At 38.8% G+C, this 17916-nt stretch overlaps 1 pseudogene across 1 annotated transcript; it reads right to left on the reverse strand.

Moving 5' to 3' along the window:
* Positions 1-23: 23 nt before the first annotated feature.
* On the reverse strand, positions 24-1353 carry LOC146467011 (uncharacterized; annotated as a pseudogene). Its single transcript, XR_014867918.1, has 2 exons — positions 1228-1353; positions 24-1033 (listed from the first exon to the last, which is right to left on the reverse strand). The product of XR_014867918.1 is annotated as an uncharacterized LOC146467011 (transcript).
* Between the last annotated feature and the right edge of the window lie 16563 nt (positions 1354-17916).

Here is a 17916-nt window from a genome sequence, read left to right on the forward strand (position 1 = left end):
ATCTCGGCGGCTGGGTCCTACAGGCCTCGTTTTTGATCCAAAAACCAAGGAGGGGCCGGGCCTTCGGATCCCTTCCTAAATCCGTTACCGCACTGCTTTCAAAATTAAGCAGAGTTGTTATAACACAAACTGAAAGGCCGATATTACGTGAAAAAGTTGACTTTCCGAGACAACAACCCGACAGAAACCGACAAAACAGGGCTGCAACCGTGGACAGCTGTTTCGTTCTTATTGGAACTCGTCAGCACGGTGAAGCAGTTCGTTATGAAACCAGCAAGAGAGCCAGCTCAAATAAAATGCAACAAAACCCATGCCCTATCAAGTTTCGTACTTTGAACCTCCCGCCCCCCGAATCACGCGCTGCCACATCACGTGCCTCAGGGAGAAAGCAGGCAAAGCATCGAATTCCTGTCTCGCAAAGTCAAAATGTAGACAGATGTCTGTTTATTTTTTGTTTGTTTATCTTAATTTTACTGCTTTTATCCCGACCAGTCGGATTTTCCTTTTTCACTGAATGTAGATTGCACAGTATTTGGATGGGTAAGTTTTTACTACCGGACGACTAAACTGATTAGTAACCGTTACTGCTCCGCAACTCAGGCTACGATTGCCATTGACGCCAATGCCAACACCACGCACCACATATGGTAAAGCACATTTTGTGGGCTGAGATACCATTACAACACGTGATCGGATTACCCATGGTTGTGGCCCATGTACGTTGTAACCCTGAATCAAGCAACTTGTGTCGATATCACGTGGGGTCCACTGAAACCTCTCGAAGTGGGGTAAACCTTTCACACGTCTGATTTTCTCCCTCGTGTAGGGCCGAGTACAGAGACTTTGCTGAGTGACTCACTAAAATGTGGAAGGGCTTAGGAGATGAGGAAAATTTCATGATAAGGCAAAGTTTGGTGTATGAACTGAGCCAGAATCCGCGATGTTTTCTCTCGTTAACGTCACTCGGAGTGTTTGTGGTTCTGTAATAAGCAGTTTGGCTGGTCCATTGGTGAGAATGATAAGAGAACGTGTCCTGTAAGGCAAGGGAAATTTGTGACTATATTTATTGATTGATTAATTTATAGATTTATTTGTTTCTTAAAACTGTAAAAGTTTAAGACAGCTGTGTCATTTTACTGCAACTATAAACAGAATTCATTGGGTCTAAACACAAAATCAAGAGAGCATCAGTTGAAATTCTGACAGCACTGGACATGAGTAAAATACCTTTGAGCCGTCGATTCTCATCACTTCTGTCCACGCCCCATCTCCACATTCAGTAATACCAGACATTCTACACCATGGGTGCCACGTCATGCCAGCTGTGGTTAATTTGTAGAAACCATTCTTACTTGAGCTGTACAAGTTTGGAAGAAAGATGCAATGAATTGGTGTGAAAATGGGCATGACGTCTTCGAAATATATAGGAAAAACGACTACATACGTACATACATACATAGTTTATTTGGTAAAGCAGGTTGGGGAATTGGCAAGACATTAAGTCCTGATGTGGACCTGCGCTATCTAAAATGATGAATTAATACACACCTAAATATTAAATTAAAACTAGAAAAGAATTTGCCTTCTGTAATGTTAGTAATTTCACTTAATTTAATAATAATAATAATAATAATAATAATAATAATAATAATAATAATAATAATATCATTATCATCATCATCATCATCATTATTATTATTAGCAGTAGTAGTAGTAGTATTAGTATTATTATTGTTATTATTATTATTATTAAATTATTAATTAATAAGTGTCCTTTACAGGAGCCAATGACTACGAGCTTCTATCTTTTTTTCTTCCTTGAGTCAACCGCTCAATCCCGAGTTCATTGATTTTAGAACTGCTTTCCCCCGAGAAGGTATGACGTATGACAAGTTACTTATCATTGTTCCTATTTGATTGGGTATATGGACTGTAGGCGTTGCATAGTTTCCCCAAGATTCGTTCTAAAATTGAATTTTCTCAGGAAACGGTAGAGTCCAAGGCTTAGTATGGAGAGATAGTTAGAGGCTTCGGGTCCAAGACAGTCCAGAAGACGGATTCACAGTGACTGCCACACACTACAACGATATAGTACAAAGACAGGACTTTTCGTTGACAGAAAATATATTTTCCTCTCTCGATGACCAATGAATAAACATACCTGTCTTGTCGTAAAATATCGCTGCACGAAGTCATCAAAGTGTTGTTGTTTTCTTTTCCTGTTTACAGTCATATGGATGAGAACGCCAGATATATCATCATCAAGGAATAAAATTTGACATTTTCGCTAAGGGCCTATTGATAAGGTGAAGTAACCACAGTAACCAAGCACCTTAACAGTCATGTGTTTCTTGTGATCTGTAATGGTCATTTTGATGTCATTAGGGTCTGTAGGATTACTGAGAGAACGCTTAATTTAGGTTTAAAAGGCCGTAAAACTAAGTCAATATTGTCGCCGTCACCACCATCATCATCATTATTAACACCGTTATCGTCATCTTTTAGGTTTAAGGTTTAATGATTCTTCAACCATCTATAAATGAAGGAAACAAACAATAAACAGCTTAAAGATGGCGGGATAGTGGTAGAGGGAAACTTAATTCCCATTCTAGGGCTACTCTCCTTTCACGAATATAAAACGTTTAAAAAATTTTGCTCATGTAATAAGCTGAGACTCTTCATAATCAAAAAAGGGATATTGATGTTGATCTTTATCATGCACTGTAACTCACCATTATCAGTGTGATCGTTGCCCTTGATCTTGTGTTTGTTAGTAAAGTCCCCGCAGTTGTTCGAAATGTTGACCTTTCAAGTTGAAAACAACCACAACAAAAAATCAGAGCCCTAAGATGGTACTGCAGTTTGACAAATGGGAACACACCTCATTCAGGGGCAATCAACGAGAACATTAAAGCAAAATCGTGAAAGTGTTGTTTCCTACATTCCCACTTCATTTTATTGCTTTAAAAAGTCAAACTTGTGGAAAGTAAGTTGTTCGGATTCCTCAGCTGAAAATCTAAATTGCCGAAAATTTTAGGGAACGAAATTTTGTTTACCGAATTTACGAGCTGCTGTTGGCTTTCAAAAATGGTAGTTGAGCTTTTAACGCAATTTTAATGACGTATTTACCGCTCTGAAAACAAAAGGGATTAGTTTTTTAGGGTTGGAAAAGTTTGAGGTGAGCTTTCGCTGAAAAAAACCTCTAGTAATTGTCCACAACTCAATCCAAATTTCTCAGGCATCTTAAGTCTTTCCGAACCGATTTTACCCCAAAACAAACCGTTCAAATCCTTACAGTCAATATAATTTTAAATATTGACCCAGGTCAGTTACCTATTAGAAAGTGCGCCTCAAAATTAGTAAAAGGGGCCACGTTTGAGAATCTTGTCATCTAAAATAACAAAGATATAGATTAAGTAAACTCAGGAATTTTTCCAAACGTTTGTATGAGACCAACTTGCCCGTTTCAATATACAAGCGTCTATAAAATTTTCAGATTTAACGAAAATATATCCTCCGTATCTTAAAAGATAATCCTCCTAAACTTTACCTTTCTTTCTTTTATTTTTTTCACTATATTTGAGGTGCTCTTTCGAATAGTGTCCATGGATTTTCCTTTACAGGGCTTAGATCAAAGTTTCAAATTACCATGAAAAAGGAGAATTGGACAAAAAATCCCTTTTAACGGTACTTAAACATTAATGGTAACGAGTTTGAAAGAAAAGGTTCGTTTAATTAGTTTAAAACACATGAATTGGTCAAGGATGGAGCCTGGCAATTTACGGAAATAACAATGAAAATCAGCCACCTGATCTTAGTCCCTGATCATTGAAATCGCATGAAAAGAAACGAATGATTTTTATTGTAAGTAACAATAAACCATAGGTCATTTCATTTCTTAAGTTCGTTAAAATAAATGTAATAGGTCTTTCACCAAGATATCTTGAAATTAACACTTCTGAGAGAAATGGGATAGGAATAGAAGTCACTAACGAACTAACAAATTGGTCTCTGACGGTAATATTCTTTGATTAAAAGGTAACACACTGGAGTAAAGAGAGCTTCAGATCATTTCTCTAATATTAACCCACAACAAACAAAATTACAAACTGTTTTCCAACAATACCAGGATTAAAACTAAGTTTCCATTAAGATAAGGTAAATTAACAATTAACGCATTGAGGAAGAGAGATAAGAGAGCTTCCAATCAGATCGATTATTTCCATCTCAACCCAGAACAACAACAAAACAAATTACTTGGAAAAGTTTGTATTAAGAAAAAGTACATTGATAATTAACACTCATATTTGAAAACTGAACGGATTGAAATGACAAAGCGCTAAGGTAAGTGAGCTTCAAATACATCATCACCGTTTCTGTTGAGCACAAAAGCGGGCGACCTTTATTAATGATTTCTTTGTTTTTGCGATGCTTGTTTGAGGGCGTTGTTTATTCGACCACTGATTTCGTTTTCTGTAAAAGGCATTTTTCTGTCAGCGCTCCCTTCAAAACCGTTTTAAAACGAACCATATCGTATTTTTTACTTCACGTTGAATGGTGATATCCCTAATTGAGGCCGGTGTTGGCATTTGCTCTTATCTGTAGTACTTTGGTAGAGAGCGGCAACTTTTAGAGAAAATTAAACACGGTAATTTTGTGGAACAATTTGTGGAAGCCATATAAAAGTAAGAACATTCCTCAAAACACACTAAACATTTATACAATGCTGACTAGAAAATATCAAAATGTTTACAACTAAAATGAAGCAAACTTTATATATACCAGGTATTTACGAAAAAAGCTACTCACCTTAACCATCCTAACAACACTTGATCTTCTGTTATTTTTGACCGCTTGAGAATCTAAAGAAATATTTCTCTTCTCTCGGTACAGAAAACACTGCTTGGAGTCTATGTCAAAAAAGGCTTCATCGCAATTTGAATTTGCATTGCATCGTAGAGCACAAACTATCTCTGTGTCTGCTTTAAAATCAGCAATACTCCAGAAATCTTTAAGCGGTTGTTTTAGGAAAGAAAGTGCGAAGTAAGAAGAGCGGGTTTCACTAAGATCAACGCAACATGGAAGACTTAGAAAAATGGCACTGATATAGAACATGTCCATTTTGCTTCATTGACGGAGGGAACTGAGTATTTTAGAGGAAAGTCTGTCAAATTATTCGCAGATAACGTGTACATACAATTGACTCTAATCGTCGCGGTGGGGATGGGGCGATACCATACACTCCTTAGAATCGATATCGAGAAGTGATTAAAAAATATCGATATTCGCAAGCGATTACCATGAATACCGTTGGGTGTCGCCCACGCACTCTGATTTAAGAAGAGGTTTAGTGCATCTTATGAACTATGTGGAAGAAAATTCTCGTTTAAAATTTCAATTAGAGATACCCTTTGACTGTTGATTATCTTTGCATTCTCAACTCGTTCAAGGTTTGACTCTTACTTATGTGATAATTTCATCAATAATATTGATATCGAAAAACAGGTATTGGTGTGCCTCAATTCCTCAGGATATTGTGGGAAGTTTAATTTGTAAGTCACCTCTGTTTAGCGCTGTAATAGTTAAAGGGCATCTTCGTTTGTAAGAACGCGTCCTGACAGTGAAATAGCAGTGCGAACCTTGATCGCGTCCAGCGGATTAAACTGGGAATGCAAGCGATGGAATTACCGTCATAAAACGAGAAAACAAAAAGAGTGAACTTTTGTAACAAATTCTTTGCCATTTAAAACAAACCAAATGATACAATTAAAAAGGCATCAGGGCTGTTCCGCAAAATGCCAGCTCAAACATTTCGTAACACTGGAAAACTAATTAATTAATTTCCTTTCCCGAGAGGCAAATATGTCTTTAAAAATGCTAGCATTTTCGTAAAGCGAAGAACCAACCGCCCACCGGTTAGCTCAGTTGAGAGAGCAACGGACAACCGTGCGGGAGGTCGCGAGTTCCAACCCAGGCTGGATAACTGAGGAGAAAGTGGTGCCTTTGTAATGGCATCTGCGAATGAAAAGAATTTCTAGTCTTCTCGGATAAACCGTAGGTCCCGTCCGCTTGATCCTAATAATCTGCGTGTGGGGCGCTGAATAACCAACACACTGTTCGTAAAGACTTTGAGGACGTAGTCCACTTTGTAGTGGTCTATCTCGATCTCTGATTTCACATTTCTTTCACATTAATGCGTGGGTTCGGTCGGTGGGTGAGATCAAAATATGGACTGGCAGCGGCTGAAAGTGGCGCCTTTACGTGATGACGTTCCATCTCACCCCACGGAAGAATTATAAACCGCCTTGTTAATGATAATGTGAACATTAACATAAGTAAATTCGGAGAATGGAATACAGAACAAACAAATATGCCTCACGTTAAAACGATCTGACTGCCCCTGCTGAGGCCAAACCAAAAGATGTTATTCCAGCCATAAACATTCAGTATTTTAAAATTCCTCTGAAGGAGGAGTTTCAACTACCTTTACCCTGATATATGGAATGAGGTATTGAGTAAAAATATCTCACAACTTCCTTTCATATGACAATCACCTGCGTGCCCTGAAAACAATGGCAATTCATGGCTCATCTCTGGGACCCTCAACTCCTATAGACATTGCGATTTATGTACGTGAAAAGATAATAATAATAATAATAATAATAATAATAATAATAATAATAATAATAATAATAATAATAATAATAATATATAATTAAGCATTACACTAAGTCTCAATGCTTTACAACTCTATAAAAATGCCAATTACGAATGTGAGAAAAATACATATATATATAAAAGAAACTTCATAGTCACATTAAAAAACCTGCTCTAATTGATAAAATTTACGAAATAAATATGTCTTAACTGAAGATTTAAAAGAGTTCAATGTCTCGGACTTCTTTATTTGAAGCGGCAAGGAGTTCCAAGCATTGGCAGCATAGACAGAGAAGGTTCTCGCTCCATATGTCTTGGTGTTATAGCGAGGAGTAGCTAAGAGCCTTTGGTCAGCAGATCTTAATGGGCGTGATGGTAGATATGGGCAAAAGAGTTCACATATGTAATCTGGAGCCAGATTATTAAGCGCTTTGTATGTAAGAACTAGGATTTTGATGAGGAAAGACTGGAAGGAGTTGGAGAAGTCTTGTAAAAATGTTAAACAATTTATTTTTGGGAGAAGGCAACTGTCTCTTGAGCGAAGTCAGCTTCATAGAATATTACTAAGTTGCAAATCGGCTATGTTGTATGCTTGTCAAGTTGAAATGACGCCACCTCTATTATTCCTTTCATAGCCCAAATACGTTAACTAGCCAACCACCTTACCCATATGTACCATGTCATTTCAACTTGAAATTCTCTTTCATAACAAGTTCAGTTACTAAATGTCTTCTTCCAAACAAAAATCGTCTGTGCTTTTAGAAAAGACGGCCATTTTAAAATCAATCCAAATCCTAACGTTTCAAAGTAAGTTTTACAGACAATATGAAGCGTTGCCTCTACAACTTGAAGAAAACGTTGTGTAATGATTTAATCGGTAGAATTCTATAACATGACGTATTTAGCTAAAATATCCCACAACTTCTTTTGATATGACAATCACCTGTCCTGAAAACGATGCCAATTGACGACTCATTTCATAGCAAAAGTTCCTATGACATCATACTGAGACGTCCTGTCTTTCATATTCACCAAATACATGCAGTAAACGCAAAATGATGTTTTTCGAAAAATAGATTTTATTTGTTATCGCGATCCTAAGAGATCATCCCATTGCGCTGAGACGTCAATATAAAGTCGTATTGCTGTCTCAAAATGACGGTTTCTGATTGACTCGAAGACTGTCACGTAAGCATGGAAGTACTGCAATTAAATGGGTTCGGTGCGCACAGATCAAAAAAATTTTACTTCTGTGAATGAACATGCGACGTTGGATGGTGTTGTTTATTTCTTTTCATTTGAGTTTACAAAGCTTCTGACACTGTTCAAGGACCACTTCTAATATTTTTTTTGTGGTGAACATGTACCATGATAGAGCGGATACAACTTTTTTCTTGAAGGTAAGCTAAAATTCGATGAAGAGAAATTCACTTAAAAGACTTTCTTGAGTGTGAAAGCGGCCACGGTAAATAACAATGAGCTTAAATTCCAATAAATTATGGCATTCAGTTTTCAAAGCAAAAGGATCTGTTTCTTTTCTGATGTCTCTTATCTCTAGAAAGAATTGCTCCAAGAGCTCTGCTGCGTTCTCTTTCATGGCTCAGGTCTGTCAATTTGATCTTTTCGGTCGTAGCGCCGAACGGCAGACTCGGTAATTTTTACAGTATTCTTCGTTGCTTGGTCTCTTTCAAATTTCTAAATCTCCACGGCATGTAAGCTAGGATAACAATGCTCTGTTTTCGTTTTTGGGTACTAGTATGGTTGCTCTTTTTATTCTTGCTTCTGGTTGTAAGGTTTATTCATCACTGTTTTCATGTTGTTGTTCACAATTCGCCGGTAACAAATTTTCAATAAAATTTCAATAAAAGGAGTTGAAAAAGTCCGTAAAAAGTGTTAAAATTATTGGGAGGAAGCAATTGTCTTCTCAGCGACAGCCTCATAAAATATTACTAACTGTAAATGGGTTATGTTGTATGCTTGTCAGAGTCGAGATGATACCACCTGTATCATTCCTTTCTGGTTAAGCTCTAAAACAAAAACCAGTCATAGGAAATCTCTCCTAGAACCAGTTTCTGATATGTCTTCTTCTTCTTCCATGCTTTAAGAAAGATCGGCCATATCAAAAGTCAATCTAAATCATAAAGTTTCAAAGTCCACACACTTTGAATCAGTGACTCTACAACTTGTAGAAAACGTTGTGCAGTAATCTCATTGGTAAAAATCAATCAAATGACTTATTATTTATTAATTGCCAGCGAATTTGTTCATTTTGATTCAGTAGGATTAAAGTCGTGGAATCTGGAACCCTCAACTCCTACACTACTCACCATGCGCATGTCCCTGAAAACATCAGAAAAATTTCAAAGGAGTTGGAAATTCCTGTAAAAGTGTTAAAAAGTATTGGGAGAAAGCAATTGTCTCAGTTGAACGAAAGCCAAATAAAATATTACTTACTTGGAAATGGGTTAAGTTTACATGGTACCACCTGTTTTGTTCCTTTCAGGTTAACCTCTTCAACAAAAACCAATCATAGGCCAAATCCGGTAAAACATAAATTTTTTAAGAATTATGTTAACTTGCCAAGTGCGTTTTCTTTTCATTCAGTCGGTTTAAACGAAGACTTTGGTACAATGGGTTCCCTTTTTCTGTTTTCCTTGCTTATGACAGTTTTTCCATCACATTCCAAGTTTAATCCCCTGAATGCGATTAAGGTTCGGAGTGCTATTTCACTGCCAGGACGCGTTCTTACAAGCGAAGACGCCCTTAAACTATTACAGCGTCGTGCAGAGGTGACTTTCCAAGTAAACCTCCCACGATATCTTGTAGAATTTAGGCAGACAAATACGCGCCTGAAACTTGATTTCTCAGATAAGAATTTCGCTGTACTAGGTTTCTTGGCTGCACTTGATGCGGCCATCACGTTTGCAGAGGGAGTCGAGAATGTCAATGTTATCAGACGAGACAAAGCCGCGGGATTTCCAGGTAAACCGAATCCAACCAACGACAAACTCCACACTGGAGTTCAACGCCTCAACGCTGTAAGGAACATTGTTTGGTTGCTCAAAGAGAAGCTTAAAAGTGGCATAGTATCGTCTAATGCTTCACTAATAGACAAGCTAAAAGAGGTGCAGACGTGGCTTTCCACTCAAACTGGAGGACATCTTGGTCAAGGAGTGACATTTGCTTTGAAGAAATCTGGACTGATGCAGAGGCTAGAAGTAAGGTGGGGAGACTCCTCGTTAAAGTTCAGGAGTTTCTCTGCTTCTGTGGGAAACGGTTTGGATTTCCTTATCAATGGCTATAATACTGTTGTTAACTCTCTTGCACTTAATCAAGAAATTAACGACGCTAACATTCTTGGTTTGACAAGTTCCTTGACGGCCATGGCTGGCGATGTTGCAATGGGTGTCACACAGGTTCTTTCAACAAGCACGAAAGCCTCCAAAGCGGCCGGTGCTGTTGGTTACGCAGTGGCTGCTACTCTTTACGTCGTTTCTTATGCTGTAGGTGTTTCACAAGGAATTATAACTCTAGAGAATCTAGAAGCAAAAGACTATGTGAAGATATTCCTCAGCCCCTTGATACCTGACCCAACTTTCGGAACAACAGTGGATATGATCGATCAATATGCAAAAGGAAACGTTCTGGAAGGTGACTACCTTTTTCTGTCAAAGAGTCTTCCTGCAGCCTTCTATATGGTTGGCATGGCAGCGAGTGATATGCTGACAGGTTCCTCAGATTTTATGAAGTATCTGAAATTTCTGAAAGGGATGAATAACGTCCTATTTTTGACAAATATTGTAAAATTCGAAGAAGCTTTTGCAGCAAATGTTAATGCTACAGTGCGAGAGCTTAGGCCAAAGCAAATACTGTTTGCTTTTCCACACTTGGATCAACGTGATCGCTACTTTACCGGGGGATGGTCCGGGGATGATGTCAAAAAAACGTTTCACATCTCCACTGAGCTTTCACCTGTTCATTTGTTCATGGCTACGTACTCCAACGAGTTCGCAAGGCCATTTGATTGCCCTGACAAAGCAAACCAGGGGTTCACGTTTTGTCCTGAGGCAGCTCCTCACGGTGAAGACAAACTAATTTTCATGGGAACCAGCAATGTCAATGAGAAGGTGATGCTAGATGACAACTGTGAAGCTTATGGAATGGGCGGGGATGACTACTTTGTCCTGAAAGCTGCAGTTGTGAGAAAAGGAGTTAAGGTCAACGGTGGAAATGGAAGCGACACCATTGACCTCAGAAACACCCTTTATGGCAGTCGTTCATCGGTCATTGGGGGTGGTCCAGAGAGAGATATCATCAAAACAGGACCTGGGGATGATACGATTGTAGTTGACAACGACGACGTTGAAGTAACCAATGGCGACAACACCCTGCTTGTGGAAGGCAAAGGAAGTGACGATATCCGCCTTGGAACTGGAGCAGACCTAGTATTCGTAGAGAAAACGGGTGGAAGCATTTCCTTAGGTTGTGCCCCCAGCAGCAACGAAGATCCGAGCCGGAATAAGCCAAAGCGAATCGTGTACAAAGGTGAAGGAAGAATAAAGAACAGCCGTAACAACGACTTTATCAGAGGCGGTCCAGGCCAGTTTGATTTGTTGACAATGAGGAAGTATAGTCCTAATTTGCAGCCACAGGTGATCAAGAATGAACGCATTCTGCTAATCGAAAAAGGAACAGCGATTGATGAATACCTCCAAAAGATCAGCCAGGTGAGGGATGTTTTCTTCAACGGGCATAAAATTGAGGTCAAACCAAATGGCCACATGCGATCCAAAGCTCAGCGAATCCAATTCAGTTTCATCGAAAGGTTTGAGATGAGTGAGCATACCATCAACATGCTTCTTCTCATGAATGGAAAGAGTGATTACTACGAGGTAACCGGAGGACCGAAACACGACTTTGTAATCAACCTCGATGGATCAACACCATTGCTAGCGCAGCTCGGTACCGGCGACAATCGTGTTTTGTCCGGAGATGGACAGGACAGCTTCTCTGTGGTTCTCGACGTTGGAAACGATGTTATTTACGACAAGGGAGGCGAGAATATCTTAGGTGTCCTACTTCCACAAGGAACTACCTTAAATGACGCAACAATCGGAAGAAGCAAGAAGGGAGAGGGATATAAGATTAAACACAAAGCTCGGCCAAAAAATCATCAGATTGTGTTCATTTTCCTCGGAGCTGGAGGTAATAGAGATACCGTAAAGATCATCATTGAAGACAGCTCTGGAAAACAGATCACTTTCAAACCAGTTCCTCCACCGAGCCAGGCGCATGATTCCTTTGCGAAAGAGCGGTCCATCGGTGGTTACTACTATGACAAGTTTGAGTTCTGTCCTGGGGACCAAGATGTGCTCCTCGTAGAGGGAATTGCCCCTCCTATCGGGGAGAATCTTCGACAGCCACAATGCTGAGCTGCGAGTTTCAGCTTTAAGGCGTCTTATCCTTTCAGTTTTCTTACATACCAAACTTCGACTAACACGTGGATTCCAAGTAAATGATTACTGAGCCTAAATTGTGGTCTAAGGAAGCAAAGCCATAAATATGAATATAATTTTATTAACTTTTATAAGCTGAGTAGCGTTAGAATGAAGTGCTTATTTCAAAGATGTATCTCAACTGCTGTGTAGGCCAGGATTTGGAACTGAAAGGAGGAGCAGTTGATGATGGTTAGATGACGATGACAGGTAGCTAAAATAGAGCGATGATAAGAACTCATCAAAACATAGACACGCAGAGCCTGCGAGAGCTTTTTTTTTTTTGGATTGTGTAAGTGGTGACTAGGTCGTCGCATGTTCTGGCGGGAAAATCAAACCATCTAATTTGTAGTAATTAACGATTGCCAGGGCATGAGGCAACCAAAAAAGTTCTTTACAAATCTTTTTGATGATTTTGATGAAGTAAAGCATGAGTCAAGTTTAACTGCTGGGATTATAATACGTTCAAATCCATGGGGCTTTTTATTATCACGATTAGTTTATGCATCGATTTTAACAAAGACACTTAAAGCCGTGTAAGGGTTTATTTTGAGTAAAGGTCGGTATTATCACTAAAGAAAGCAAGATTCAACGAAGAACAGAGTTTAAACGGTTAACACAGTAATGATGATTTTGCTATGACCGTATCGTTATTCTTTTGTGGCAAACTTTTCCGAGCGCGGTAAAAAAGCTCAAATTAAAGGACTGTTTGTGAGTTCCTAAATAAGTACGTTTTTTCGTTCCAGTAATTAACCTAAAGATTTACAAATGATAGCTAAATTCTTTGGAACATATTTCATCAAAGTTGATTATGAAATAACGGGTAGTCAAACTTGTTTTACAAAGCGCTTACCGGCCAAAAAACACTTCAGTTACTTCTTGGAGATCCCTTATTTCCTTTTCTTACACTCCATTATCTTATTTAACCACAAAGTCAAAAAAACAAAAAAAAAACAACAACAAAAAAAAAAAACGAAAGAGAAACACATATATTTATCCGCATTTATTGAAAGCAAGGTCTGCAAAGAGCAACAATCAAGACACTCGGGTTTTACAAATAATATCGGAACATTTCACTCGTGTGCGGCAAACTCATTCGTTATGAGAAATTACAATGAGAACCAAGAATCGAAAGCCCAAATGAAAAGTGTAAGATGATATTAAAGATTGTCAGTGATGAAAAATAGTTACAACGCAATTATTTTGGGTTAAAATAGTTAAAGGAATTTTATTTGGTGTTGGGACTTATTACAAATTATATTTTGCTTTGGAGAATGTCACAGAAAAAGACCAGTTGACTCATTTCCTTCGTTACGCAGCCCTCTAGAAATAATGCCAATCAATTTCTAGTCTCACCTTGTAGTTCGACTTAGTTGTTCTTAATGTGTGATTAACGTATAAATTCTCCTGTCATGAATTCGGTATGAGCAGCTGTTCGTTTCTGCAGAAACACTTTCAGCCACAAAGATATATCCAATTAAGTTTCCCACAAATGATAACACCTCGTTTACCTTGTTCAGTTGATGAGTTTTTACTCAACTTGACCTTTCGTCGGTCCTTTCCAGGAAATAGCTATTGCTCTTATTTTTAATCATTTTTAGTAGATTTTCTTGGGTTCTTTTACCGAATTCATGGCAGTTGATATTCATTTTTACAGATAAAGATGTCTTAATAACAAAATCTGCAATTAAGATGTTTTTGAAAGTTAACACGTATGATTTTATGGTGAATATGAAGCTAAATATCCATATAATTTGAACTCTCGATTATGATGACCACATACTCAATTCATGGAAAAGTTTAACCAGTCATTTTCGATGAAGAAGGCTGTCACCTTCAACGAATCGACTACTTGTACAATTTTTAAACAACAACTTTTAGTGTTTTTCGGATTATTTTTTTGAAACCTTACTGTATACGTCTGAACTTTGTAATTCTAATATTGGTCTTCCTGTTTTGTATTGACTGGACAACCCAAGCTTCATGGTGATTTCACACTAGAAAAATGCTAACAGATCGAAGACACTGATGCAAAGAAGCTCCTTGTAGCCAATCACAGAAGGCTTGCGTAATATTTAATTTGCGTTGGGCAGGTGGTTGTCTAGCCAATATAAAAATGGGTGCTTTCTAGTTTACCGCAGAATTGACCGTTGGACAGAGTAAGCTGAACCGCTGTTAAACCTTAGAGCAATAAAGAAGAGTCACTGAAAGCAGTTGAATCCCTTTGTTGAAGTAAACTCCGCTAGTTCGCCTAGAAACTAAACCTGCAAGGTCTGTTAAACAACTGATTTCCTTTGTAAAGAATAGTTTGTTTAAAGCTATAGAGTGTGTGCACGACGGCCATGTTGGAGGACCGAAACAATACAATGATTTTCCTTTGGGAAATGTATTCTATTTTTATGCAAATATCTTCTATTGATTTAGTCCTCCAACATGGCCGCCGTGCACACACTCTATTGCTCACTTGGAGTATTCAATCGAAATTCGGATCATTTTCGAGTCTTCAGTTATTGATATCTAGGTTCGTTCACGCGCCCTGACACCTTTTACTGTCTTTCGCTCCAAGTTGGGTTAGTTTCAAACAAATAAGCTCCTTTCCTTTCTATAACCTTAAATCGAAATATTTTTCAGCAGAAAATAAGGTTGAATTTAAAATACACGCTAGTCGAAGGATTTACATTTCCCCATCGAAATTCTGAGCTAAAGATATTTTGAAGTATACAGAATTTTGCACAAGTACGCAAACCAATGTTCACTCAAAAGTCTTTCATTCACTGGACCTCAAACAGCTGATTTGATCTTGTTTCTGTGTAATGCAGATATTTGTTCTACTGTAGAACTTGTGAAATACAACTCAGCATTCAATTTTGAGAAGAACACAAGGTAACTTTAAGATAACATTCATTCCGGTAAGAAACTTGTAAGCCTAGGGCTGCAAAATAAAATTAAACTTTGAAGACGCCAATCGATCTCTTGAGCTGTGATCTGTTCGAAACTTGAAATGCACCGCAAGAGCTCTAAATTGTAGCTCCTTTTTTCTAGACGACAATGCGACGTTGGCACGTTCCGATGACTTCCCGTAACGTCAAACTGACCGTTTGGAACCGACTTCCATTTAGACGATGTCTAAAAATAAATAAAGTGAAATTCACATATCCCAGCCAATGCCCTTAGTTTCCCTCTCTGTCCCCTCATTTTCTCTTGCTCGTAAAGAAAATCAACAGTTTCCCTCCCCAAAATGTCAGTTCAAAATTTCCTAACAATAGAAAGGTAATTAATTTATTTCCTTTCCGGAAAGGCAAATATGTCTTTAAAGATATATTGCTAGCATTTTCGTAAGACCAACAATCAACCAACTGACCGATTAGCTCAGTTGGGAGAGAACCGGACTGGTTACAACTTGGTGTTACGGAGCACGAACTGATATGCTAATCAGGATATGCTAATTTATAGTATGGTTACCAGGGAAGTAAGGTTCTTTGATTCATGGGTAGGGTTGATAGGGTGAAAATAATCTCGTACCCAAATCTCCCACGGTCAGGCGGACATTCCCGAACTAACTGAGATCTGGCTACGAGATTAGGGTGAAACCAGTGAAACCACGAAACCCGTGAAACTACGAAACCATAGAAACCATGTAACCATTAAAACCACAAACCCTATCAACCCTACCCATGAACGAAAGAACCTTACTTCCTTAGTAAGCATACTATAAATTAGCATATCCTGATTAGCATATCAGTTCGTGCTCCGTAACACCAAGTTGTAACCAGGCGTAAGGCGGCACGAGTTAATGTTTCGGTAGCGTTATCAAATTCTTTTTTGTTTCTGGGGTCGCGATGGGCCGAGAGATAAGACTTCGGGCCACGAGTTATTGTTCTCGGTCTCGTTTTTTGTACTCGGCTGGCACGAGTAAAGTTTAATTTCGGTCGCGTTATCAAATTCTTCGCGTTATTTGTACTCGGGCCATGAGTCGCCGAGTTAAGTAATCAGGGAAGGGGAGGAGAAGGTCCCGAACTCCCTCATTTTTTTCGCTTCCTTAGCTCCCCCTCCCTTTCCCGATGTATTCTGCGAGTCGCTATTCTTTCGAATCAAGACATCTGGCGTCGGTTGTGAAGCGTTCGTGAACGTTTCCTTTAGCGCCGAGAGGGTTCTGGAGTTGTTAGAACAAAAAGGTGAGGGCAATGATAGCATGTCGAGTGGCGAAGAAAGCCAAAACGTATACAAGGATTAAAGTCCGTGGATATAGCATAAGAGAAGAGGAGGTAACTTGAACATGGTGCATTCCGTTTCGTCTGATAAGCGAGGGTGACAGTTGAGCAAGAAATCATGAACCTTTGGAAGGTTTGTCGCACGAGCAGCACACGCATGAATTTAACTCCGCATGATGTAGATGGTGGGCATCGAAAACGCGAATGCGAAATCGAAAGAAGGAAATTGTTTTGTCAACAAACTACTTTAATTTGTGCCCCAGAGCTCACAGAGCTTTGTTTGGCTAAATCATGTTTGATATCGTTGATACATCTGAGTAAAAGAACTTGAGCTTTTATTGATAAGTTGATGTTAGAGTGCTTATGTCAGTGTATGCTAAATATAGGAGATTTTGAAATTGTCAATTGTGCAGAAATGTTTATCCATCGTCGAGAAATGCTTCCCCAAGGACCACCCATTAAACAAAATCTTCAACAGACACACACTAAAGACACTAAAGCTCAGCTACTCATACATGCCAAACATGAAAACCATCATCGCATCACATTAAAAACAGATACTCTCAAATGTAACAACAACCCCAAACCAAAAGCATAAATGGAAAGTACTCAATAAAAGAAACCCGATGATAACACTAACAAGAAATGTAACCTATGTCTTAACTAAAAGTTTATTTCCGTAGAAAAGATCTTAGGGGCCGATTACAAGGCGAATTTCGGCCCGGGCTGAGATTTCAGCCCGGGTTTTCTTGAACAATCTTCTTTAAACGACGTTTGCGATTCCATGAAGAAAGTTTCAGCCCGGGATGAATTTCATCCCGGGCAAAAACCTCATGTAATCAGAATGAAATTTCAGCCCGGGCTGAAAAGCGAGGTCACCTGGGTAGAAAAGTGATGTGGGCATGGGCAATGATTTGTTTTCAATGAAACAAGATGGCGGCTACCAGGTTTCAGTGGAATAACGGAGATAAAATCGAAAATCTTATTCGGTGCTTGGCAAATTACAAATCGAAAATGGACTACCAGAACACTGACTTCAACGCAGATAAGGTGAAGCATTATGAAGCTGTTTGGGAAGCGATGGCCCGAAGATATGAGGAGGAACCGACCTTCTTTCTTCTTTCGTTTGTACTCCATTATCTTGTAAGCTGCCACCATGCCAAAAAATTGGAAATTGAGTGCTAACAAAAGGCTAAATTTCGAGAGAAGCAATGCCCCGATTTTCACAAGTCGAATATTTGACGCCATTTTGATTTCTGTTCACTCTTCCCGCCAAATTTCAAATTTGGCGCACGGGCTGGCAGGCCGGGCTGAAATTCGCCATGTAATCAGCTCCTTAGTAGCCTGAACAAACGCAATGAATTACCAAGTTCAAGCCCCACAGAAATAGATACGACTCAAAACCTAGAAACCATTTGAATCATGGCACGTAAATTGTATCACGCCACGAGCATTAGTATCTTATCGCACAGCAAACGCTTGTTCAGTTTAAATCACCAGTTCGAATGATTTCACAAATCCATGCCATCATATAAATAGATATGTACCAAAAA

Source organism: Pavona decussata, unplaced genomic scaffold (assembly GCF_977016875.1).
Source record: "Pavona decussata unplaced genomic scaffold, jaPavDecu1.1 SCAFFOLD_140, whole genome shotgun sequence".
Lineage (NCBI taxonomy): Eukaryota > Metazoa > Cnidaria > Anthozoa > Scleractinia > Agariciidae > Pavona > Pavona decussata.